At 42.7% G+C, this 22,235-nt stretch overlaps 1 long non-coding RNA gene across 1 annotated transcript in view; it reads right to left on the reverse strand.

Annotated features, from left to right (window-relative positions):
* Window positions 1–920: 920 nt before the first annotated feature.
* Window positions 921–22,235, reverse strand: part of LOC126958888 (uncharacterized) — a 37,487-nt gene continuing 16,172 nt past the window's right edge. The window contains exon 4 of the long non-coding RNA XR_007727398.1: window positions 921–1,299. This is a non-coding gene — a long non-coding RNA (uncharacterized LOC126958888). The remainder of the gene's footprint in view (window positions 1,300–22,235) is intronic.

Raw genomic sequence — 22,235 nt, forward strand, 5'->3', positions numbered from 1 at the left:
TATCTTCCCCAAAATCACAATATAATTAAACTGCCCTATACAGAACGGATAGATCATTCAATTCAAAAACACTGGCTATTCAATTCTTGTAAAACAAAAATATGAACTTAGACCCCCCACCTAAGATCTAAGTAAGAGAGCCTTTCTTTGCCTATTAGACTTGGATACATTAAAATTTTTGCCAATAATCAATGATAGCTGGAGTGGGGAGAAACTGACACTTTTATATAATACTAATGGACAAGGAAACATTATTTTTGACCTAATAATATTCTATCTGCAGAAATAACGGAAGCATCCGTAACTCCAAAATTTAGATACTGATGTAGCTTGGGAAAAGACACTGCTGAGAAGAAGAAGGAAATAATCCTGAAACTGTATCTGCATAGTTTTTATACACATTTGCCCTTTCTCAATTGCCCATTATCAAAGAAGGGAGGGTGATAGGAGTGGAGGTTGACTAAATGGTTAAATCCCCTCTCAAGCCCTGTAAGCTACTGCTCAGTTCCCAATGATCCTACATTAAAAGAAGTGCACAGAGGCTTATCAATGCTGACTTTTATCATAACAAAATCTCAGAAACTGTGTAATGTTCCTCACAGAGAACAGATAGGCTAAGTAAATAAACGTATATATAAACAATAACATGCAATATCGCTGATGGAAAAAATGATCTATTAGGCTGAACCATATAAAATTGTCAATATTCAATTTTTTTGACCTACAAAAACATTGCAATTTCTAATAGTTCATTGATACATATTCACATAAAATAACATGGGAAGTTGACTCTGATCACAGGAGTGAATCGAAAAATAAAATGTAGGCTGGGCACAGTGGCTCACACCTGTAATCCCAGCACTTCAGGAGGCCAAGGCGGGCAGATCACGAGGTCAGATCGAGACCATCCTGGCCAACATGGTGAAACCCCATCTCTACAAAAAAAACAGAAAAATTAGCTGGGCGTGATGGTGCGTGCCTGTTGTCCTAGCTACTCGGGAGGCTGAGGCAGGAGAACTGCTTGAACCCAGGAGGCAGAGGTTGCAGTGAGCTGAGATCGCACCACTGCAGTCCAGCCTGGTGACAGAGCAAGACTCTGTCTCAAAAAAATAAATAAAGGCATACTGTATGTTTATTCGTACACTGAAAAAAGTATGAAAGAACACATACCATTATAGTCCAGTGACAAAAACCATGCCTTTGGACTCAGGCTCTTTTGATTCAAATTCCAGCTTTGACTCTCCACAACAATGTTACTTTGAGCAAGTTACTTAACCCTCTGTGTATTAAATTCCTAATCTGTAACAAAAGAAGGGATTCTATTTACTTTATACAATGGCTTAACAATTAAATGAGCTAAAATACTATTTAGAACAGGTCCTAGTAAAAGCTGGGTAAAAATGTTGGCTCTTAGAACGTCACCAAATGTTACAGTACCATTTCTTCTAGGAGTAGAAATTGGGTATTCATTTTTTATTCTCATTGTTTTAACTAATGTCTGTATCTTATATTTCCTCTTTTTTTTTCCTAATATCCTTTTTCCATTGTAGACACCAAACTTACATGCCACAAACGTTATAGTCATGTTTCCTCAGGTTTCTCTTGGCTGTCACAAGTTGAGATTGTTTTGTATTTTTAATTTTTACAGTGTTTCGTACTTTTTGCAATGATTATGAATTACTTTTACAATTAAAATATAAGTATTATTAAAAAGAAATAAACTACATTCAATTCTCAACTTGCACTTATCTAGTTTCTTGGACTTATCTTCCATTGTTTCTGGTATGTTCTCTTTTCAAACTCTGACTGCCTTTCCTCATAATCTCCTGTATGTTCTACTGCATTAGGAAATTCGCTTTGGAGTCTGAGAAGTCATAATGGGTGTCCTGGGCTTTACAGAAAATACAAAGAGAACTGCCATTAGGCTCACTCATATTTTATACTAGTTAGTAATAGGTCTGATTCAGCATATTCTACAACTGGGGAGTGAAGATACAGAGAAGGAGACATTGCCGCTAAACTCCACTATGATATGCTAGTAGACCCTGACAGGTGTCCCAAAAATTCAGTTTTCCCAAAGTCTACATTTATCCCCAAGCCAAACACTGAAGGTTATGTACTTAAAGCACACTAAACTTGCAATAAAACGGTTCTGTACAGAATAGACAAAGGAGACTAGAAAAACTAATCAGAACCCTTGCATCATACCATGTACAAAAATTAACTCAAAATACATCAATAAACTATAAGTCATTTGTTATAGAACATATATACACATGTTATATATGTATATATACACATATATACCTATGTATAAATGTGATATATAACATTTGTGTATGTGTATATTTCACATATATATTCCATGTATACTTATATATACATGTATAAATATATGTGTGTATATATATAAATCTGCGTAACCTTGAATTAGGCAACAGTTTCTTAGATATGACATCTAAAACAAAGGCAATCAAAAATAATAAATAAACTGAACTTCACAGTTACATAAAAGTTTTTGCTTCAAGGGACATTAAGAAAGTGAAAAGACAGCCAAGAAAATGGGAGAAAATATTTGCAAATCATAAAGCTACTAGGAGTGTAGTATTCAGAATGTGTAAAGAAGTGTTACTACTTGGCTGGGCATAGTGGCTCATAAGTGTAATCCCAGCACTTTGGGAGACCGAGGCAGGCGGATCATTTGAGGCCAGCAGTTCGAGACTATTCTGGCCAACGTGGTGAAACCCCGTCTTTATTAGAAATATGAAAATTAGCTGGGCATGGTGGCACATGTCTATAGTCCCAGCTACTTGGGAGGCTGAGGCCAGGAGAATCCCTTTAACCCAGGAGGCCAAGATTGCAGTGAACCCAGATCATGCCACTGCACTCTTGCCTGGGTAATAAGAGCGACACTCTGTCTCAAAAAAAAAAAAAAGTGTTACTATTCAACAACAAAAGGACAAAAACATTTTTTTTAAATGGGCAAAGGATTAAAATGGTTCTCAAATACCAACGGCCAATAAGCACATGAAAAGATACAATCGTTAAGTCATTAGAGAAATACAAATGAAAACCACAATGAGATGCCACTTGGGGCTATAATTAAAAAGACAATGACAAGTGTTGTGGAGGAGGTGGAGAAATTGGAACCCTCTAACACTGCTGATTGGGATGTAAAACAGCACAGCCACAGTGGAAGAGTTTGGCAATGCTTACAAATGTTAACCCTGAAGTTACCGTGTGACCTACAATTCTACTCCCAAGCAGATCAGAACGAAATGAAAACGCCAGGCGCGGTGGCTCACGCCTGTAATATAGCACTTTGGGAGGCCGAGACGGGTGGATCACCTGAGATCAGGAGTTCGTGATCAGCCTGACCAACATGGTAAAACCCCATCTCTACTAAAAAATACAAACATTAGCCAGGCATGGTGGCGGGTGCCTGTAGTCCCAGCTGCCTGGGAGGCTGAGGCAGAAGCCTCCCTTGAGCCTGGGAGCTGGAGGTTGCGGTGAGGGAGATGGCGCCATTGCACTCCAGCCTGGGCGACAGAGCAGGACTCCGTCTCAAAGAAAAAAAAAAATGAAATGAAAACATAGGGGCTGGGCACAGGGGCTCAAGCCTGTAATCCCAACGCTTTGGGAGGCTGAGGCAGGCAGATCGCTTGAATCCAGGAGTTCGAGACCAGCCTGGGCAGCATAGCAAGACCTGTCTCTACAAAAAAAAAAAAAAAAAAAAAGCCAAATGTGGTGTTGCAACACCTCTAGTCCCAGCTACTCAGGAGGCTGAGGTAGGAGAATCACTTGAGCCTGAGAGGTGAAGACTGCAGTAAGCTGTGGTCGCACCACTGCACTCCAGTCTGGGGAATGGAGCCAAACCTGTCTTTAAAAAAAAAAAAAAAGAAATGAAAGCATAAATTAATGCAAAAACATGTCTATGCATTTTCATAGCAGCCTTATTTATAATACTAAAAACTGGGGGTCGGGCGCGGTGGCTTATGCCTGTAATCCCAGCACTTTAGGAGGCTGAGGCTGGCGGATCACGAGGTCAGGAGTTCGAGACCAGCCTGGCCAACATAGTGAAACCCCATCTCTACTAAAAATACAAAAATTAGCCGGGTGTGGGGGCACACACCTGTAGTTCCAGCTACTCAGGAGGCTGTGGCAGGAGAATCACTTGAACCCAGGAGGCGGAGGTTGCAGTGAGCCAAGACCATGCCATTGCACTCCAGCCTGGGTGACAGAGTGAGACTCCGCCTCAAGAAAAAAAAAAAAAAAGTTAAAAACTAGAAACAACTCAAATGCTCTTCAACTGATGAATGAATAAACAAAATCTGAGGTCAGATGCGGTGGCTCACGCCTGCTATCCCAACACTTTTAGAAGCCAAGGTGAGAGGATTGCTTGAACTCAGGAGTCTGAGATCTCCCTAACAGCAAGACTCCATCTCTACTAAAAATTTTTTTAAAAATTAGTTAGGCATAGTGGTGCGTGCCTCTAGTCCCAGCTACCCAAACTGAGGTGGGAGGATTGCTTGAGCCAGGGAGGTCGAGGCTGCAGTGAACTATGATTACACCATTGCACTTTAGCCTGGGCAACAGAGTGAGACCCTTTCTCAAAAAAAAAAAAAAAAGAAAAGAAAAGAAAAGAAAAAAGAAAACAACTATGGCATGGTACTATGGAATATTATACTGCTATAAAAAGGAATGGCGTGTTGATTCATGAAAAAACATGGATGAACCCTGACAACATTATGCTGAGTGAAAGCAGCTAGACAGAAAAGGCTACATATTTTTTTTTTTGTTTTTTGTTTGTTTGTTTAACAGTCTCACTCTGTCACCCAGGCTGGAGTGCACTGGCACAATCATGGCTTACTGCAGCCTCGACCTCCTGGGCTCAAGTAATTCTCCCACCTCAGCTTCCTTAGTAGCTGGGACTACAGGCATGCGCCACCATGCCAGCTAATTTTTTTATTTTTTGTAGAGACCTGGTCTAACTATGTTGCCCAGAGAGGTCTCCAACTCCTACACTAAAAAAATCGTCCGCCGGGCGCGGTGGCTCAAGCCTGTAATCCCAGCACTTTGGGAGGCCGAGACGGGCGGATCATGAGGTCAGGAGATCGAGACCATCCTGGCTAACCCAGTGAAACCCCGTCTCTACTAAAAAATACAAAAAATTAGCCGCGCGAGGTGGCGGGCGCCTGTAGTCCCAGCTACTCGGGAGGCTGAGGCAGGAGAATGGCGTGAACCCGGGAGGCGGAGCTTGCAGTGAGCTGAGATCCGGCCACTGCACTCCAGCCTGGGCGACAGAGCGAGACTCCGTCTCAAAAAAAAAAAAAAAAAAATCAAAAAAAAAAAAAAAAACCGTCCCACTTTGGCCTCCCAAAGTACTGGGATTGCAGGCATGAGCCAACATGTCAGGCATTATTATGGTTCCTTTTATATGATAAGAATTGACAAATCCAGGGTGAGTGTGGCGGCTCACGCCTGTTATCCCAGCACTTTGGGAGGCCAAGGCGGGTGGATCACCTGAGGTCAGGAGTTCAAGACCAGTCTGGCCAACATGGCAAAACCTTGTCTCTACTAAAAATACAAAAATTAGCTGGGTGTGGTGGCACATGCCTGTAATCCCAGCTACTCAGGAGGCTGAGGCAGGAGAATCACTTGAACCCAGGAGGCAGGGGTTGCAGTGAGCCGAGACTGCGCCAATGCACTCCAGCCTGGGTGAGAGAGCGAGACTCTGTCTCAAAAAAAAAAAAAAGAATAGGCAAATCCATATAGACAGAAAGCAGATTAGTGATTTTCAGGGGATGGGAGAGGAGTGAAAGGAGAGTAATTGCTGTTGGTTATGAGGTTTCTTTCCAGATGATCAAAATATTCTGGAATTTCTGGAATTAGATAATAGTTTATCTAATTTTCCAACCATAGGATGGTTGGGAAACATTGTGAGTATACTCAAAAGCACTGAATTATATATTTTAAAGGGGTAAATGTTATAGTATGTGAATTATAAATCAGTTTTTAAAAACCCTAATTCAGGGACATTCTACAAACATTTGACCAGTAATCCCCAAAACTGTCAAGGTCATCAAAATAAAGGGAGAAAATGTCACAACCAAGAACAACCTTGAGACATAAGAGTACTAGCTGTACTGTGATTTCCTGGATGAGATCCTGGAACAGTAAAAGGGTATTTTAGAAAAACTGAAGACATCTGGATAAAGTATGTTATAAAAGTTAATTAAAATGTACCAATATTGGTACATCAATGACACAAGTGTAACATGTTAATAGGGGAAACATATGAGACACATGGGAACTCTCTACTATCTTTGAAATAATTTTGTAAACATAAACTGTTCTGAGGCTGGGTGCGGTGACTCACACCTGTAATCCCAGCACTTTGGGAGGCCGAGGCGGGCAGATCACAAGGTCAGGAGATCGAGACCATCCTGGCCAACACATTGAAACCCCGTCTATACTAAAAATACAAAAATTAGCCAGGCGTGGTGGCGTGCGTCTGTAGTCCCAGCTACTCAGGAGGCTGAGGCAGGAGAATCATTTGAACCTGGGAGGTGGAGGTTGCAGTGAGCCAAGATCACGCCACTGCACTGTCCAGCCTGAGCAACAGAGCAAGACTCCATCTCAAAACATAAATAAAATAAAATAAAAGAAGATTTGTATTTTGAGTTTTCGATTACATTGTGAAACACTGATGCTACATTAAGAAATTCTAGCAGAAAAGTGAGTGGTAGATTGAGACCATTTTCCCCCCTAACTTATTGAGAAGTAGAGGTCTTTTGACTGTTATAAATTACTTTCTTTTTCCTTAGTTTGAGACAAGTGTAAGTCAAGTCCAGCCAGGCATGGAAATAAGATGTGCTGCTACTTGGATAAAATACTTTTGGATGGGGTGGAAGAATATTTTAAAACACATACAACTGTATGACACGACAAAATGTAAAATCAGGTTTTTTTGTTTTGTTTTGTTCTCTTTTCTTTTTGAGACAGAGTCTCACTCTGTCACCCAGGCTGGAATGCAATGGCGTGATCTCGGCTCACTGCAACCTCTGCCTCCCGGGTTCAGGTGATTCTCCTACCTCAGCCTCCCAAGCAGCTGGGACTACAGGTGCGTGTCACCACGCCCAGCTAATTTTTGTATTTGTAGTAGAGACGAGGATTCACCATATTGGCCAGGCTGGTCTCGAATTCCTGACCTCATGATCCACCTGCCTCGGCCTCCCAAAGTGCTGGGATTACAGGCATGAGCCACCGCAACCAGCCTCAGGTTATGTTTTAAATACAAAATAATGTGAAGTTTTCTTTGCATAATTGCCACATCATCCCAGTCCATCTTCCCTGCCATAAGGAGTACTTTTGTGGCAGGGTCTTTTAAATATAATATTTGTCTTTTAAAAAAGACTTCTACAAATTGTAATCTGAGATAATTATACACACTAAAATATTTTTGAAAGCTGTATTTGATATATTAGAACTAAAACAAATATAAAAGGCATATGCATTATAAAATAATTTGAAGTAAATAACCTTAAAATTTATGGAACATATACAATATTGGAAATGATACTTTAGAGGGACTAACATCCTTCTTATAACAAAATTAAAAATTCAGAAGCAGAAATTCAATGTAATAAAACTAGAAAGACTAGATGGTTTGAAATCTGCACTCTATGTGAGCAGCTCTCTTTATTTTTCATTTATTTATTGTACAAACCCATATCCTTACTATGCAGCAGTTACTCTTCTAAGTATGTTAACATTAGTTCATTTAAAAATCATGTTCTGGATTCAGGACTACTATAAAAAGATTAAAAAGAAATAAAAAACAAAAAATAAAAACCATGTGATGGCCACTGTAGGCTCATGCCTATAATCCCAATACTTTGGGAGGCTGAGCAGGGGGATCACCTGAGCCTTGGAGTTACAGATCAGCCTGCATAACATAGGGAGACCCCACCTCTATTAACAATACAAAAATTAGCCGGGCATGATAGCATGTGCCTGTAGCTCCAGCCACTCAGGAAGTTGGGACAGGAGAATTGCTTGAACCCAGGAGGTCAAGGCTACAGTGAGCCATGATTACATCACTGCACTCCAGTCTGGGTGACAGAGTGAGATTCCAAGACTTTGTCTCAAAAAAACAAAACAAAACAAAAAACCGTGTGAGTTACTATTTCATTTCCATCTTTTCTTTTTATTTTTTTTTTTAAGAGACAGGGTCTCGCTATGTTACCCAGGCTAGAGTGCAGTGGCACAATCATGGCTCACTGCAGCCTCGACCTCCTAGGCTGAAGCTATCCTCCCACCTCAGCCTCCCAAGTACCTGGGATTACAGGCCTAAGGAATCATGCCTGGCCCTATTTCCATCCCTTTTACAGATTAGGAAACTGATGCCCAGAAAACAGAAGAACTATACTCAAAGTCACACAGCTCTCAAGCATTTGAGCCCAGATTCAAGCCAAGCATTCTGGTTCCAGTACTGCCAGCTCTCAACCCCAACTCTATGCTGCTCCTCTTCATTATAATTTTATTCCATAAAAAGTTTATATAAATGCAAATACAAAAACCTAAAGCCAAGGCAGAAAGATGGGTAAAAACACAAAACAGAACACACGGTACATTAAGCACTGGAGCCCAGGAACTAACCCAACATGCCTTTCTGCTCAAAGCACCAAGTAACGGGGCAGCTGACATTTTCCAGACTTTTGCCTACAGGCACCATCTGTCCCACAGGAAAGCAGGCGAGGGACAGCCTTGATAAGGAGAGATAAATCTTTGCTGAATTTCTCCTCTCCCGCCTCAATCTAGGGAGCAGCTGGAAAAAGACTAGACTAATAGCAACCTTCTTAGAAAATCCCAAGATAGGCTCAGGAAAAGAATGAGCAAGAAAAGAAAGTACCTACTCTTGAGAATGCACCAACTGGAACACAAGCAACAAAATAAAAAGCTCTTCACCCATAGCCTTTGCACATATTGTTACCACATCCAGGTTTTAGAAAAGAGAGCCCTTGACGGTCAGCAAACTATGCCAAATCCTGCCTGCTGCCTGTATATTTTTTTTAAAGAGATGGGGCCTCTCTATGTTGCACAGGCTGGAGTGCAGTGACACAATCACAGGCTTAATTATAGCACGATATAACCTTGCAGTCCTGGGCTCAAGTGATCCTCCTGCCTCAGCCTCTCAAGTAACTGGGATTACAGGCATAGTGATATGCACAGGTACCTACCATTGCAACCGGCTGCGGTACTTTTTTTTTTTTTTTTTTTTTTTTAACATGGTGGGTAGGGGGAAGGAGGAAAGGATCCAAGTAAAAGTTTATTTTGTGATGTAAACATTATATGAAGTTCAAATTTTAGTATCTATAAATAAAGTGTTATTGGAACACAGCCATGGCCATTTGTTTATGTATTGTCTATGACTACAACCACACAGTTGAGTAGTTGTAACATAAACCATATGACCCACAAAGCTAAAAGTATTTGTTATCTGACTGTGATAGTGATCTTATGTTTCAATGGGGCTAGGCCATGGTACCCAGGTATTTGGTCAAACATCAACCTGGATGGTGCCATGATGGCATGTTTTGAGATGGGGTTAATGTTTAAATCAGTAGACTCTGAGTAAAGCAGATTCCTTCTTTAATATGGGTGGACCTCATCCATTCAATTGAAACCCATAAGAGAAAACAAACCAAAGAAAAAGGAGACGAAATTGTCTCCAGACTGCCCTTGGTCTAGGGCTACAACATCAACTCTTCCCTGAATCCACAGCCTGCTCTGAAGATTTTGGACTAGCCAGCCTCCATAACCACATGATGAATTCTGAGAGAGACAGACAGAGACTGAGACTATATACATCCTATTAGTTCACTTTGTTTTTCTGGAGAACCCTAACACACACAGATTTTGTTACCAAGAATAGTTCTATAGGAAACAGATTTTAAGAATAAATTTTCTGAGTTAGTTCTGGGGTTGGTTTCTGAAATTGGTACTCTAAATTAACTAGATTTAAAGGCATTAATTACAAGTAATCAGAAGAACACTAGCTAATTGCTTTTTGTATTTTTAGTACAGATGGGATTTCACCATGTTGGCCAGGCCAGTCTCGAACTCCTGACCTCAGGTTATCCGCCCGCCTTGGCCTTCCAAAGTGCTGGGATCACAGGCATGAGCTACCACTCCCGGCCCAGATACTTTAAATTAAATAAATATAAAAGGCAAGGTTCTGGATTAACATGTATGATACTTTCAAACATTTTGTCAAACTAACAAGTATAATGAGACTGTCTAGTTGCTCCTAATTTCACTGAACAAAGTAGGGGGAAAATTAGCTCAGGGATTCAAATACCCAGTTCATGTGCTACATTCATGACCTGAAAAGCTGTAGTTTTGAGTGGATCCCAAAACAAGAAAAGCTTCTGCAACAGGTTCAGGCTGCAACGTAAATTTCTCTGTCTCTATGGTCACATGATTCTGCAAGAACCAATGATGCGGCCAGGTGTGGTGGCTCACGCCTGTAGTCCCAGCACTCTGGGAGGCTGAGGCAGGTAGATGACTTGAGGTCAGGAGTTCAAGACCAGTTTAGTCAATGTGGTGAAACCCTGTCTCTACTAAAAATACAAAAATTAGCTGAGCATGGTGGCACACCCCTGTAATCCCAGCTACTCAGGAGGCTGAGGCATGAGAATTGCTTGAACCTAGGAGCCAGAGGCTGCAGTGAGCCAGGATCATGGCACTGCACTACAGCCTGGGAAACAGAACAAGACCCTGTCTCAAAAAAAAAAAAAAAAAAAAAAAAAAAAAACCACAATAATGCTTGAAGTGTCCGTAGCAGACAGTAATGTTTTTAGGAGCTCTTTGCAGGCCCTCATTGGTAAGTTGCAGCATAGGCCTTTAGGATATTGGCGCAAAGCCCTGGCATCCTCTGTAATTAACTACTCTCCTTTTGAGAAACAGCTGTTGGCCTGCTACTGGGCATTAATGGAGACTAAAAGCTTAACCACAGGACACCAAGTTACCACGTAACCTGAGCTGCCCTTCATGAACTGGGTGTTATCTTACCCGCCCAGCTGTAAAGTTAAGCCCACACAGCCAGAACATGATCTGAAGACATAATTAAGTTACATGAAGAAGTGGCTCAAATGTCCATGGCCCCCACTCCTGCTACACTGCTTTCTCTATCCCAGCTGCCCCTGTGGCTCATGGGGCATTCCCTTCAATCAGATAATGGAAAAAGAGAAGACTCAGGCCTGGTTTACAGATGGTTCTACGTAATATGCACATATCACCCAGAAGTGGACAACTGCTGCACTACAGAGCCTTTCTGAAGACCTCCCTGAAGAACAGCAGCGAAGACAAATCCTCCCAGTGGGTAGAGCTGGGGACAGTGTTCCTGGTTGTTTATTTTGTTTGGAAGGACATATGGCCAGACACACAATTATATACCAATTTATAGGCTGTGGCCAATGGTTTGGCTGGTCAGGAATGTAGAAGGAGCATGATTGGAAAATTGGTGACAAGGAAGCCTTGGGAAGAGATAGATGGACCTATAGATAGACCTCTCTATATCAACCGGGGGGAAAAAAAAAAAGGTAAAGACATTTGTGGCCATGTGAATGGCCACTCAGCAGGAGGATTGTATGACCAAGTGGACAGGATGACCTGTTTCATACATACAGTCAGGCTCATTTTTCTGTCATTGCCCAATGGGATGATGAACAAAGTGGCCACGATGGCAGGGATGAAGGTTACGCACGGGTTTGGCCACATGAACTCCCATTCACCAAGGCCAACCTAGCTGTGGCCACCACTGAGTGCCCAATCTACCCTCAGCAGAGACCAACGCTGAGTCTCCACTATGGTACCATTCCCCACGGTGATCAGCTAGCTACCCGGTGGCAGGCTGATTACATTGAATCCCCTCCATTATGGAAGGGTCAGTGTTTTGTCTTTAATAGAACAGACCCTTACTCTGGATACAGATTTGCTTACACTGCATGCAATGCTTCTGTCAAAAGCTCCCTCTGTAAAATCACAAAATGCCTTATGCACGGTCATAGTATTCCAGACAACATTGCTTTCAACCAAGGAACTCACTTCATAGCAAAGAAAATGCAGCAATGGGCCCATGCTCACAGAATTCGGTGGTCTTACCATGTTCCCCACCACCCTAAGGCACATGATTTCACAGAATGGTGGAAAGGCCTTTTGAAGATTCAGTTACAGTACCAGCTATTTGGTAATACCTTACAGGACAGGGGGAAAGGCTTTTCAGGAGGCTGTATACTGTCTGGGTCAGTATCCAATATATTGCTGTTTCTCCCATAGTCAGGGTTGACAAGGCTAGAAACCAAAAGATAGAAATGGGAGTGGCAGCCCTCCACAATTATCCCTAGTTGACCATCTAGCAAAATTTGTGTTTCCTGTCGCCATGACCTCATACTCTTCTGCTCTGGCAGTCTTAGTTCCAACAGCAGGAATACTTCCATCAGTAGAAACAGCAGTGATTGGACTGAACTAGAAGTTAAGACTGCCATCTAGGCTGGGCACAGTGGTTCACACCTGTAATCCAGGCACTTCAGGAGGCCGAGGCAGGTGGATCATGAGGTCAGGAGTTCAAGACTGGCCTGGACAAGATGGTGAAACCCCGTCTCTACTAAAAATACAAAAATTAACCAGGCACGGCGGCAGGCACCTGTAATCCCAACTACTGGGGAGGCTAAGGCAGAAGAATTGCTTGAACCCCGGGCAGCAGAGGATGCAGTGAGCCGAGATTGCGCCACTGCACTCCAGCCTGGGTGACAGAGTGAGATTCTGTCTCAAAAAAAAAAAAAAAAAAAAAAAAAAAGACTGCTATCTAATCTAACCCTTTTAGGCTTCTCATGCCTTTGAATCAACAAAGAAGGGAACTCTGTTGTGCTGGCTAGTGCTACTCATCCTGATTACCAAGGGGAAACCGGACTTCTGCTTCATAAGGGAAGTAAGGAAGAATATATGTGAAGTACAAGGGGTCCCTTAGGGTATTTTTTTTTTTTTTTTTTGAGATGGAGTCTCGCTCTGTTGCCCAGGCTGGAGTGCAGTGGCGTGACCTCGGCTCAGTGCAATCTCTGCCTCCGGGGTTCAAGCAATTCTCCTGCCTCAGCCTCCCGAGTAGCTGGGATTACAGGCGTGAGCCACCACGCCCAGCTAATTTTTGTATTTTTAATAGAGACAGGTTTCACCATGTTGGTCAGGCTGGTCTCGAACTCCTGACCTCGTGATCTGCCCAGCTCGGCCTCCCAAAGTGCTGGGATTACAGGCATGAGCCACCATGGCCCGGCGTCCCTTAGGGTATTTTAGGATTAACCAAGCTCTGTGACTAAAGCCCATGGAAAACGCTAACAACCAAATTCAGGCAGGACTATGACTGGCCTAGACCCTTCAGAAATTGAAGGTTTGGGTCACCCCACCAGGTAAATAATCACAACCAGCTGTGGTACTTGCTGAGGATAATGGGAATACATGATGAATAGCAGACAGAGGTAATTACAAATATGAGCTGTGACCACCTGACCAGTTACAGAAATCAGAACTGTAATTGTCTTGAGTGTTTCATCTTTTATGAATAGGTTTGTGCATGTGCATGTGTGTGTATATAAAGTCATTGCTAGGCCAGGTGCAGTGGCTCACGCCTGTAATCCCAGCACTTTGGGAGGCTGAGGCAGGCAAATTGCCTGAGGTCAGGAGTTCAAGACTAGCCTGGCCAACATGGTGAAACTCCACCTCTACTAAAAATACAAAAAAATTAGCTAGGCGTGGTGGCGTAAGCCTGTAATCCCAGCTACTCGGGAGGCTGAGGGAGGGTAATTGCTTGAACTAGGAAGGTGGAGGTTTCAGTGAGCTGAGATCATACCACTGCACTCCAGCCTGGGCGACAGAACGAGACTCTGTCTTAAAATAAAAAAAAATTTTTTAAAGTTTTCTTTCCTCTCTTATCCCCTTACCACATAACATATAAGATATATTGACTTTATGTTACAGTATTTCAATGTTATTAACTTCATGTTATAGTTTTTATGTTACAGGATAAAAAGGAAAAAAGTGACTATCACCCACAGACTTTGTATCCTCTTCTGTTTGCACTAAAACGTTGGTGTGTTTTTTAGTTGTATACAAGGTGGTGTATCATGTTAGGCAGGAGTATAATCTTGTTAATATCTTTATTTGGATAATAAGTAAGGTTCCAGGATATGCTTATGGCATCCATGTTGACAATAGGTAAACCTGTGATGTTTTTTATATATATATATATATATATATATATATATATATATATATATATATTTTTTTTTTTTTTTTTTTTTTTTTTTTTTTTTTTTGAAAAGAAGTCTCGCTCTGTCACCCAGGCTAGAGTGCAGTGGCATAATCTTGGCTCACTGCAAACTCCACCTCCCGGGTTCAAGTGATTCTCCTACCTCAGCCTCCCAAGTAGCTAGGATTACAGGTGCCCACCATCACAACTGGCTAATTTTCGTATTTTTAGTACAGACGGGGTTTCCCCATGTTGGCCAGGCTGTTCTCGAACTCCTGACCTTGTGATCCACCCACCTTGGCCTCCCAAAGTGCTGGGATTACAGGCGTGAGCCACTGTGCCCAGCCCCTGATGTTTAATTTTCTTTTTTTTTAAATTTAATTTTATTTTTTAATTATTATTATTTTTTTTTGAGGCGGAGTCTCACTCTATCGCCCAGGTTGGAGTGCAGTAGTACCATCTCGGCTCACTGCAAGCTCTGCCTCCCAGGTTCACTCCATTCTCCTGCCTCAGCCTCCTGAGTAGCTGGGACTACAGGCGCCCGACACCACACCAGGCTAATTTTTTCGTATTTTTCTTTTTTAGTAGAGACAGGGTTTCACCATGTTAGCCAGGATGGTCTCGATCTCCTGACCTCATAACCTGCCCGCCTCAGACTCCCAAAGCGCTGGGATTACAGGCGTGAGCCACCGCGCCCAGCCGATGTTTAATTTTCTATGTCTACCTGGTTGGTCCCAGATACATGGCTAAATACCACCCTGAATATTGCTGTGAAGGTACTTTTTGGATGACATTAACATTTATGTCAGTAAACTCTGAGTAAAGCAGAATACCCTCCAAAATGTGGGTGAACCTCAACCAATCAGTTGAAAGCCTTAAGAGAAAACAGATTAAGGCCGGGCACGGTGGCTCATGCCTGTAATCCCAGCACTTTGGGAGGCCAAAGCAGATGGATCACCTGAGGTCAGGAGTTCAAGACCAGCCTGGCCAACATGGTAAAACCCCGTATCTACTAAAAATACAAAAATTAGCCAGGCATGGTGGTGTGCACCTGTGGTCTCAGCTACTCAGGAGGTTGAGGTAGGAGAGTCGCTTGAACCTGGGAGGCAAAGGTTGCAATGAGCCAAGATCGTGCCACCACACTCCAGCCTGGGCTGCGAGACTCTGTGTCAAAAAAAAAAAAAAACAAACAAAAAACAAAAACAAAAAGAAAATAAAACAGATGAAGATCTCTCGAGGAAGAGAGGGAATTCTGCCTCCAGACTAGTTTCAGACTTAACACTTAACACCGCAACTCTTCCCTGGGTTTCCAGACTACCAGCCTACTCTGCAGATTTTTGGCTTGTAAGACTGTACCATCATGTAAGCCAATTTCTTAAAATAATTTAAAATACATCTCACCCTCTTTTTCACTCACACACACAAACACACACACACGCAGCTCCTTTAGAGGAGAATTTGCCGACACCTGCCTTAGACACTTCGCCTACAGCAGCAAAGTTGTCAGAACTCCTGGTCAGAATAGGATGATTAACCATCTTCCTCACTGCACATAGTCCTACAAGTCACATTTGAAATGCTGATTCTGAAATGTAAAGACCAAAAATATTTTTTAAAAAGAATGCAAAACATAGCAACTGGAATAGAATAGAGAGCCCAGAAATAAGCTCTCCCATATGGTCAAATGATTTTCAACAAGTGTGCCAAGACCTTCAATGGGGAAAGGACAGCCTTTTCAACACGTGGTACTGGGAAAACTGGATATCCACATGCAAAAGAATGAAGTTGCACCCTTTCCTTACATCATATACAAAAATGAACTTGAAATAGATCAGAGACCTAAATATAAGACCTAAAGCTATAAAACTGTCAGAAAAAAAGCTTCATAACTTGGGATTTGGCAATGATTTCTTGACTACAACACCAAAAGCTAAGGAAACACAAAAATAGATAAACTGGAGTATATCAAAATCAAAACCTTCTGTGCATCAAAGGACACAATCAACAGAGTGAAAAGGCAACACATAAAATGGGAGAAAATATTTGCAAATTACATATTTGATAAGATGTTAATAGTACACATAGATATAAGACTCCTCAGCCAGGCACGGTGGCTCATGCCTGTAAGCCTAGCATTTTGGGAGGCCAAGGTGGGTGAATCACAGGAGGCCAACGGTTTAAGACCAGCCTGGACAACAAGGTGAAATCACGTCTCTACTAAAAATACAAAAATTAGCTGGGCGTGGTAGTGCACGTCTGTAATCCCAGCTACTTGTGAGGCTGAAGAAAGAGAATCGCTTGAACCCGGAAGGTGGAGGTTGCAGTGAGCCAAGATCATGCCTGGGCGACAGAGTGAGACTCTATCAAAAAAAAAAAAAAAAAAAAGAATTCTATAATCGACATTTAAAAAAAAACAAAAACGTGATTTTAAAATGGGCCAAGCCAGGTGCAGCGGCTCACGCCTGTAATCCCAGCACTTTGGGAGGCTGAGGTGAGTGGATCATTTGAGGTCAGGAGTTCAAGACCAGCCTGGTCAACATGGTGAAACTCCGTCTCTACTAAAGATACAAAAATTGGCCAGGCATGGTGGTGCACATCTGTAATCCTAGCTACTCATGAGGTTGAGGCAGGAGAATTGCTTGATCCCAGGAGACAGAGGTTGCAGTGAGCCGAGACTAGGCCATTGCATTCCAGCCTGGGCAACAGAGACTCCATCTCAATACATACATACATACATACATACATACATACATACATACATACATACAAATGGGCAAATGTCTTAATGAGAATTCTCCAAAGACATACAAATGGCCAAGAAGCACATGAAAAGATGCTCGGCATCACTAATCATCAGGGAAATCAAAATCAAAATCACAGTGAGATACCACTTCACACCCATTTGGATGGCTACTATAAAACAAAGAAGAAACAGAACGTAAGTGATGGTGAAGACCAGATGAATTGACAACCTTGTAGAATGTTGGTAGGAATGGAAGATTTTGCAGGCACTATGCAAAACACTATGTGGTTTCCTCAAAAAATGCAAAAGAAGAATTACCATGTGTTCTGGGTTTTCTTAGCTTCTGTGTCTGTCTATTTGGGATCCATTCATCACCGAGCCAATTATATTAACTATATCTTATTTTCTGTATTTTTGTTGCTCTGGCTTTTGAGGGCCTTGCAAATCATGGGAGAGAATGCCCCTCCCAAAGCTACCTAATTCCCAAATACAATGATTTGTCTATAAGCATGTCTTTCATATGCCAAACGACCAATCCCAGTCTGTAGACCAGCCAACTCCTTAGCTAACTCTCGCTGGCCACTATTTCCCATACTCTACATACCCAGGGCACAAACCAAGCCTCTAGAGACCATCCCTATAGCCCAAAGCCAACCAGAATTATTTAAACTAACCCATCCTATGCTCAAACTTGCCCTGTTTCCCTTGGAGTTCCCAGTAAAGGCTTTACCCTAGATTTTCCCCTTCACTGCTATCTTCTGCGTCCAGACCAAAACCTAGTGCTCCTCACGTGCTGTGGTGTAGTGTGGCATGCCCCCTTCCTGGAAAAATGTAAGGAATAGGCCGGGCGCGGTGGCTCAAGCCTGTAATCCCAGCACTTTGGGAGGCCGAGATGGGCGGATCACAAGGTCAGGAGATCGAGACCAGCCTGGCTAATACGGTGAAACCCCATCTCTACTAAAAAATACAAAAAACTAGCCGGGTGAGGTGGTGGGCGCCTGTAGTCCCAGCTACTCGGGAGGCTGAGGCAGGAGAATGGCGTAGACCCGGGAGGCGGAGCTTGCAGTGAGCTGAGATGCGGCCACTGCACTCCAGCCTGGGCGACAGAGCAAGACTCCGTCTCAAAAAAAAAAAAAAAAAAAAAAAATGTAAGGAATAAAAATCTTCAATTGGCCAGGCGTGGTGGCTCACCCATGTAATCCCAGCACTTTGGGAGGCCAAAGCAGGCAGATCACGTGAGATCAGGAGTTCAAGACCAGACTGGCCAACATGGTGAAACCCTGTCTCTACTAAATATACAAAATATTAGCCACACGTGGTGGTGGGAGTCTACAAGCCCAGCTACTTGGGAGGCTGAGGCAGGAGAATCGCTCGAACCCGGGAGACAGAGATTGCAGTGAGCCGAGGTCACACAGTTGCACTCTAGCCTGCACAAGAGCGAAACTCCATCTCAAAAAAAAAAAAAAAAACTTAAGTGGCACTGGTCTCTCCATGTCATCACTCAGTCATCTCCATAAATTAAGACCTGGGCACAGAACACTAAAATAATCTAGCATCGTCACTTCAGGGTTATATCTAAAAGAATTAGAAGCAGAAGGCCAGGCATGGTGGCTCACACCTGTAATCCCAGCACTCTGGGAGGCCAAGGCGGGTAGATCACTTGAGTTCAAGAGTTCAAGACTAGCCTGGCCAACATGGTGAAACCCCAAATCTACCAAAAATATAAAAAAATTAGCCTGGTGTATTGGTTTGAGCCTTTAATTCCAGCTACTTGAGAGGCTGAGGCAGGAGAATCAAGTGAAAATTGCTTGAACCTGGGAGGCGGAGGTTGCAGTGAGCCGAGATCACAGCATGGCACTGCAGTCCAGCCTGGGCAAAAGAGCAAGGCTCCAGCTCAAAAAAAAAAAAAAAAAAAAAAAAAGAATTAGGAGCAGAAACTCAAAGAGATATTTGCACACCCATGTTCATAGCAGCATTATTCGCATTACCCAAAAGGCAGAAGCAACCTCAATGTCCATTGATGGATTAATAAATAAAACATAACGTATACATGCAATGGCGTATCATTCAACCTCAAAAAGAAAGTACATTCTGATGTATGCTACAACATGGATGAATTTTGGAAACATTACACCGAGTTAAATAAGCCAGACACAAAAGGACAAATACTGTATGATTCCACTTATATGAGGTATCTAGACTAATCAAATGTCATGGAGACAGGAAGTAGAATGGTGGTTGCCAGGGGATGGGGTCGGCGGAGGAGGAAACGGAGTTATTATTTAATGGGTAATTTTCACTTATGTAAGACAAAAAGTTCTAGAGCTAGATGGTGGTGATGGTTGCACATCAGTGTGAATGCACTTAATGCCTCTGAGCTGGACACTTAAAATGGGGAAGATGGAAGTTTTATGTAATGTTTTTACCACAATTTAAAAAGTGCAAAGCATTATCAAAAAGTAGCAAGTATACCAGATTCACATGAAAAGCAAGTCAAGATGAATTTTTTTTTAATTAAAAAAATTTTTTTAGACACAGTCTCGCTCTGTCATCCAGGCTAGAGTACAGTGGTGAGATCATAGCTTGAACTTTTAGGCTCAAGCAATCCTCCCACCGCAGCCTCCTGGGTAGCTGGGACTACAGGTGCACATCACCACGCCTGTTTGTTTTTGTCTTGCTCTTTTGTTTTTTTTTTTTTTGTAGATACAGGGTATCACTGAAAACTTTTTAAATACTAAAAAGTGTCAATATATTATACATTTTCAGGCGAATTGTTTTGGTTTGTTTTTTTGCTTTAGACAGAGTCTCACTCTGTCACCAGGCTGGAGTGCTGTGGCACGATCTCAGCTCACTGCAAGCTCTGGCTCCCTGGTTCAAGCTATTATCCTGCCTCAGCCTCCCAAGTAGCTGGGATTAGAGGCATGCGCCACCACGTCCAGTTAATTTTTGTATTTTTAGTAGAGACAGAGTTTCAACACGTTGGCCAGGATGGTCTTGATCTCCTGACCTTGTGATCCACCCGCTTCAGCCTCCCAAAGTGCTGGGATTAACAGACGTAAGCCATCGCACATGGCCGGTTTTATTACTTTGTAAGTTATTGGCAAGATACATTTATTTCTCATCAGAATTCCATTGACAACTGAAAATAAAATATTTCTTTGGTGTCTGATGTGGTTTGAGTCTGTGTCCCCATCCAAATCTCATGTCAAATTGTAATCCCCAATGTTGGACGTGGGGCCTGGTGGAATGTGACTAGATCATGGGGGTGGACTTCCCCTTTGGTGCTGTTCTTGTGATAGATCACAAGATCTGGTTGTTTGAAAGTATATAGAACCTACCCCCCTTGCTCTCTCTCTCCTGCTATGTAAAGATGTGCCTGCTTCCCCTTTGCCTTCTGCCATGATGCAAGTTTCTTAGGGACTCCTCAGCCGTGATTCCTTTAGAGCCTGTGGAATCATTAGCCAATTAAACCTCTTTTCTTTATAAATGACCCAGTCTCAGGTAGTTCTTTATAGTAGCGCAAGAACGGACCAATACAGTTCCCAACATCCTGACCTGAATCATCACTAGTCCCTTGGTCCAAATGTGCACCATGTTCAAAGCTGACTCCGTTTCTGCCAAGATTTTGGTTTCCAACACCTTCAGCACCACCATCCCTACCAGATCGGGAATATGGGCTTTCTGCAAATTAACATGGGAGCCTAACTTGGCCTCCTCACTCTCGATGCAAAGCAGCAAATTCAGCTTTCTCCAATTCTCACCACAAAGGTTTACACAAAAATCATGGAATATAAAGCAGTATCTTTTGGCAGCAGGTTCAGAATTCACAGGAAAGTTGCAGTCATCTCCAGTGGGAGATTAGGTGCAAAAGGGAGAAATAACACAATTTTTTTTTTTTTTTTTTTGAGATGGAGTCTAGCTCTGTTCCCCAGGCTGGAGTGCAGTGGTGTAATCTCAGCTCACCACAACCTCTGCCTCCTGGGTTCAAGTGATTCTCCTGCCACAGCCTCTCAAGTAACTGGGACTACAGGCATGCGCCACCATGCTCAGCTAATTTTTGTATTTTTAGGAGAGACGTGGTTTTCACTATGTTGGCCAGGCTGGTCTCAAACTGACCTCATGATCCACCCACCTCGGCCTCCGAGGATTACAGGCCTGAGCTACCGCACCCAGCACATAATTTTTAACTCTTCTCTGTCTGGCCCCAAAGAGTGAGCATCCACAGTCCACTTTTTCCAGAAGCAGGAAGGACTTTCTTATGCTCAACCTTATTTTAGGGCAACTTTTCAGACTCCACTGCTCTGAAAACTCTCCTGTTTAAAACTCCCCTTGACTTTATTTGCTCCAAATAGATCACGCACGCTTGAGATGACATGTTTGAAGCAAATAACCTCCAGTCCAGACTTCTTGGTGTGGGCAGGACTCCTTGGAAACATTGGAGCCTCCTCTCTCTTCCTTACCCTGTTCCCAAAATGCTTCCCACTTTCCACTCAAGAAACAAAACATTCTCTATCCACTCATGGTCCTGTCACATCCAAATCTTAGCGCAGACTCTTGCCTCCTAGCTTTTAGAATATCTCTTTCTCCATTCTTCTGTTTTCAGCTTGAACCCTTCAGAAAGCTTCTCAGGAATGTTTTGAAGGCAGAGATTCATTCACAAAGCACAATTTATATCTATCTTTCAAATGATCTCACCTATTAAACAAAAATTGAACTTTGGTTTTTTGGGGTTTTTTTTGTTTGTTTGTTTTTGTTTTTTTTTGAGACAAACTCTCGCTCTGTCACCCATGCTGGAGTATAGTGGCCCGATCTTGGCTCACTGCAACCTCCACCTCCAGGGTTCCCCTGCCTCAGCCTCCCAAGCAGCTGGGACTACAGGCGCATGCTGCCATGCCCAGCTAGTTTTTTGTATTTTAGTAGAGATGGGGTTTCACCGTATTGCCCAGGCTGGTCTCGAACTCCTGAGCTCAGGCAATGTGCCTGCCTCAGCCTCCCAAAGTGCTGGGATTACAGGCGTGAACCACTGCACCTGGTACAAAAATTTAACTTCTACTAGACTGAAACCTCTGTGATGAATGCGCTTTTATCTTGCTAACTTGTGATCTCCAAACAACATATGCACAAGCAACTGAGCACCTGTCCCCACCTGGCCATATAAATCGGAGGTCAGCCAGGCATGGTGGCTCA

Source organism: Macaca thibetana, chromosome 7, assembly GCF_024542745.1.
Source record: "Macaca thibetana thibetana isolate TM-01 chromosome 7, ASM2454274v1, whole genome shotgun sequence".
Taxonomy (NCBI): Eukaryota; Metazoa; Chordata; class Mammalia; order Primates; family Cercopithecidae; genus Macaca; species Macaca thibetana.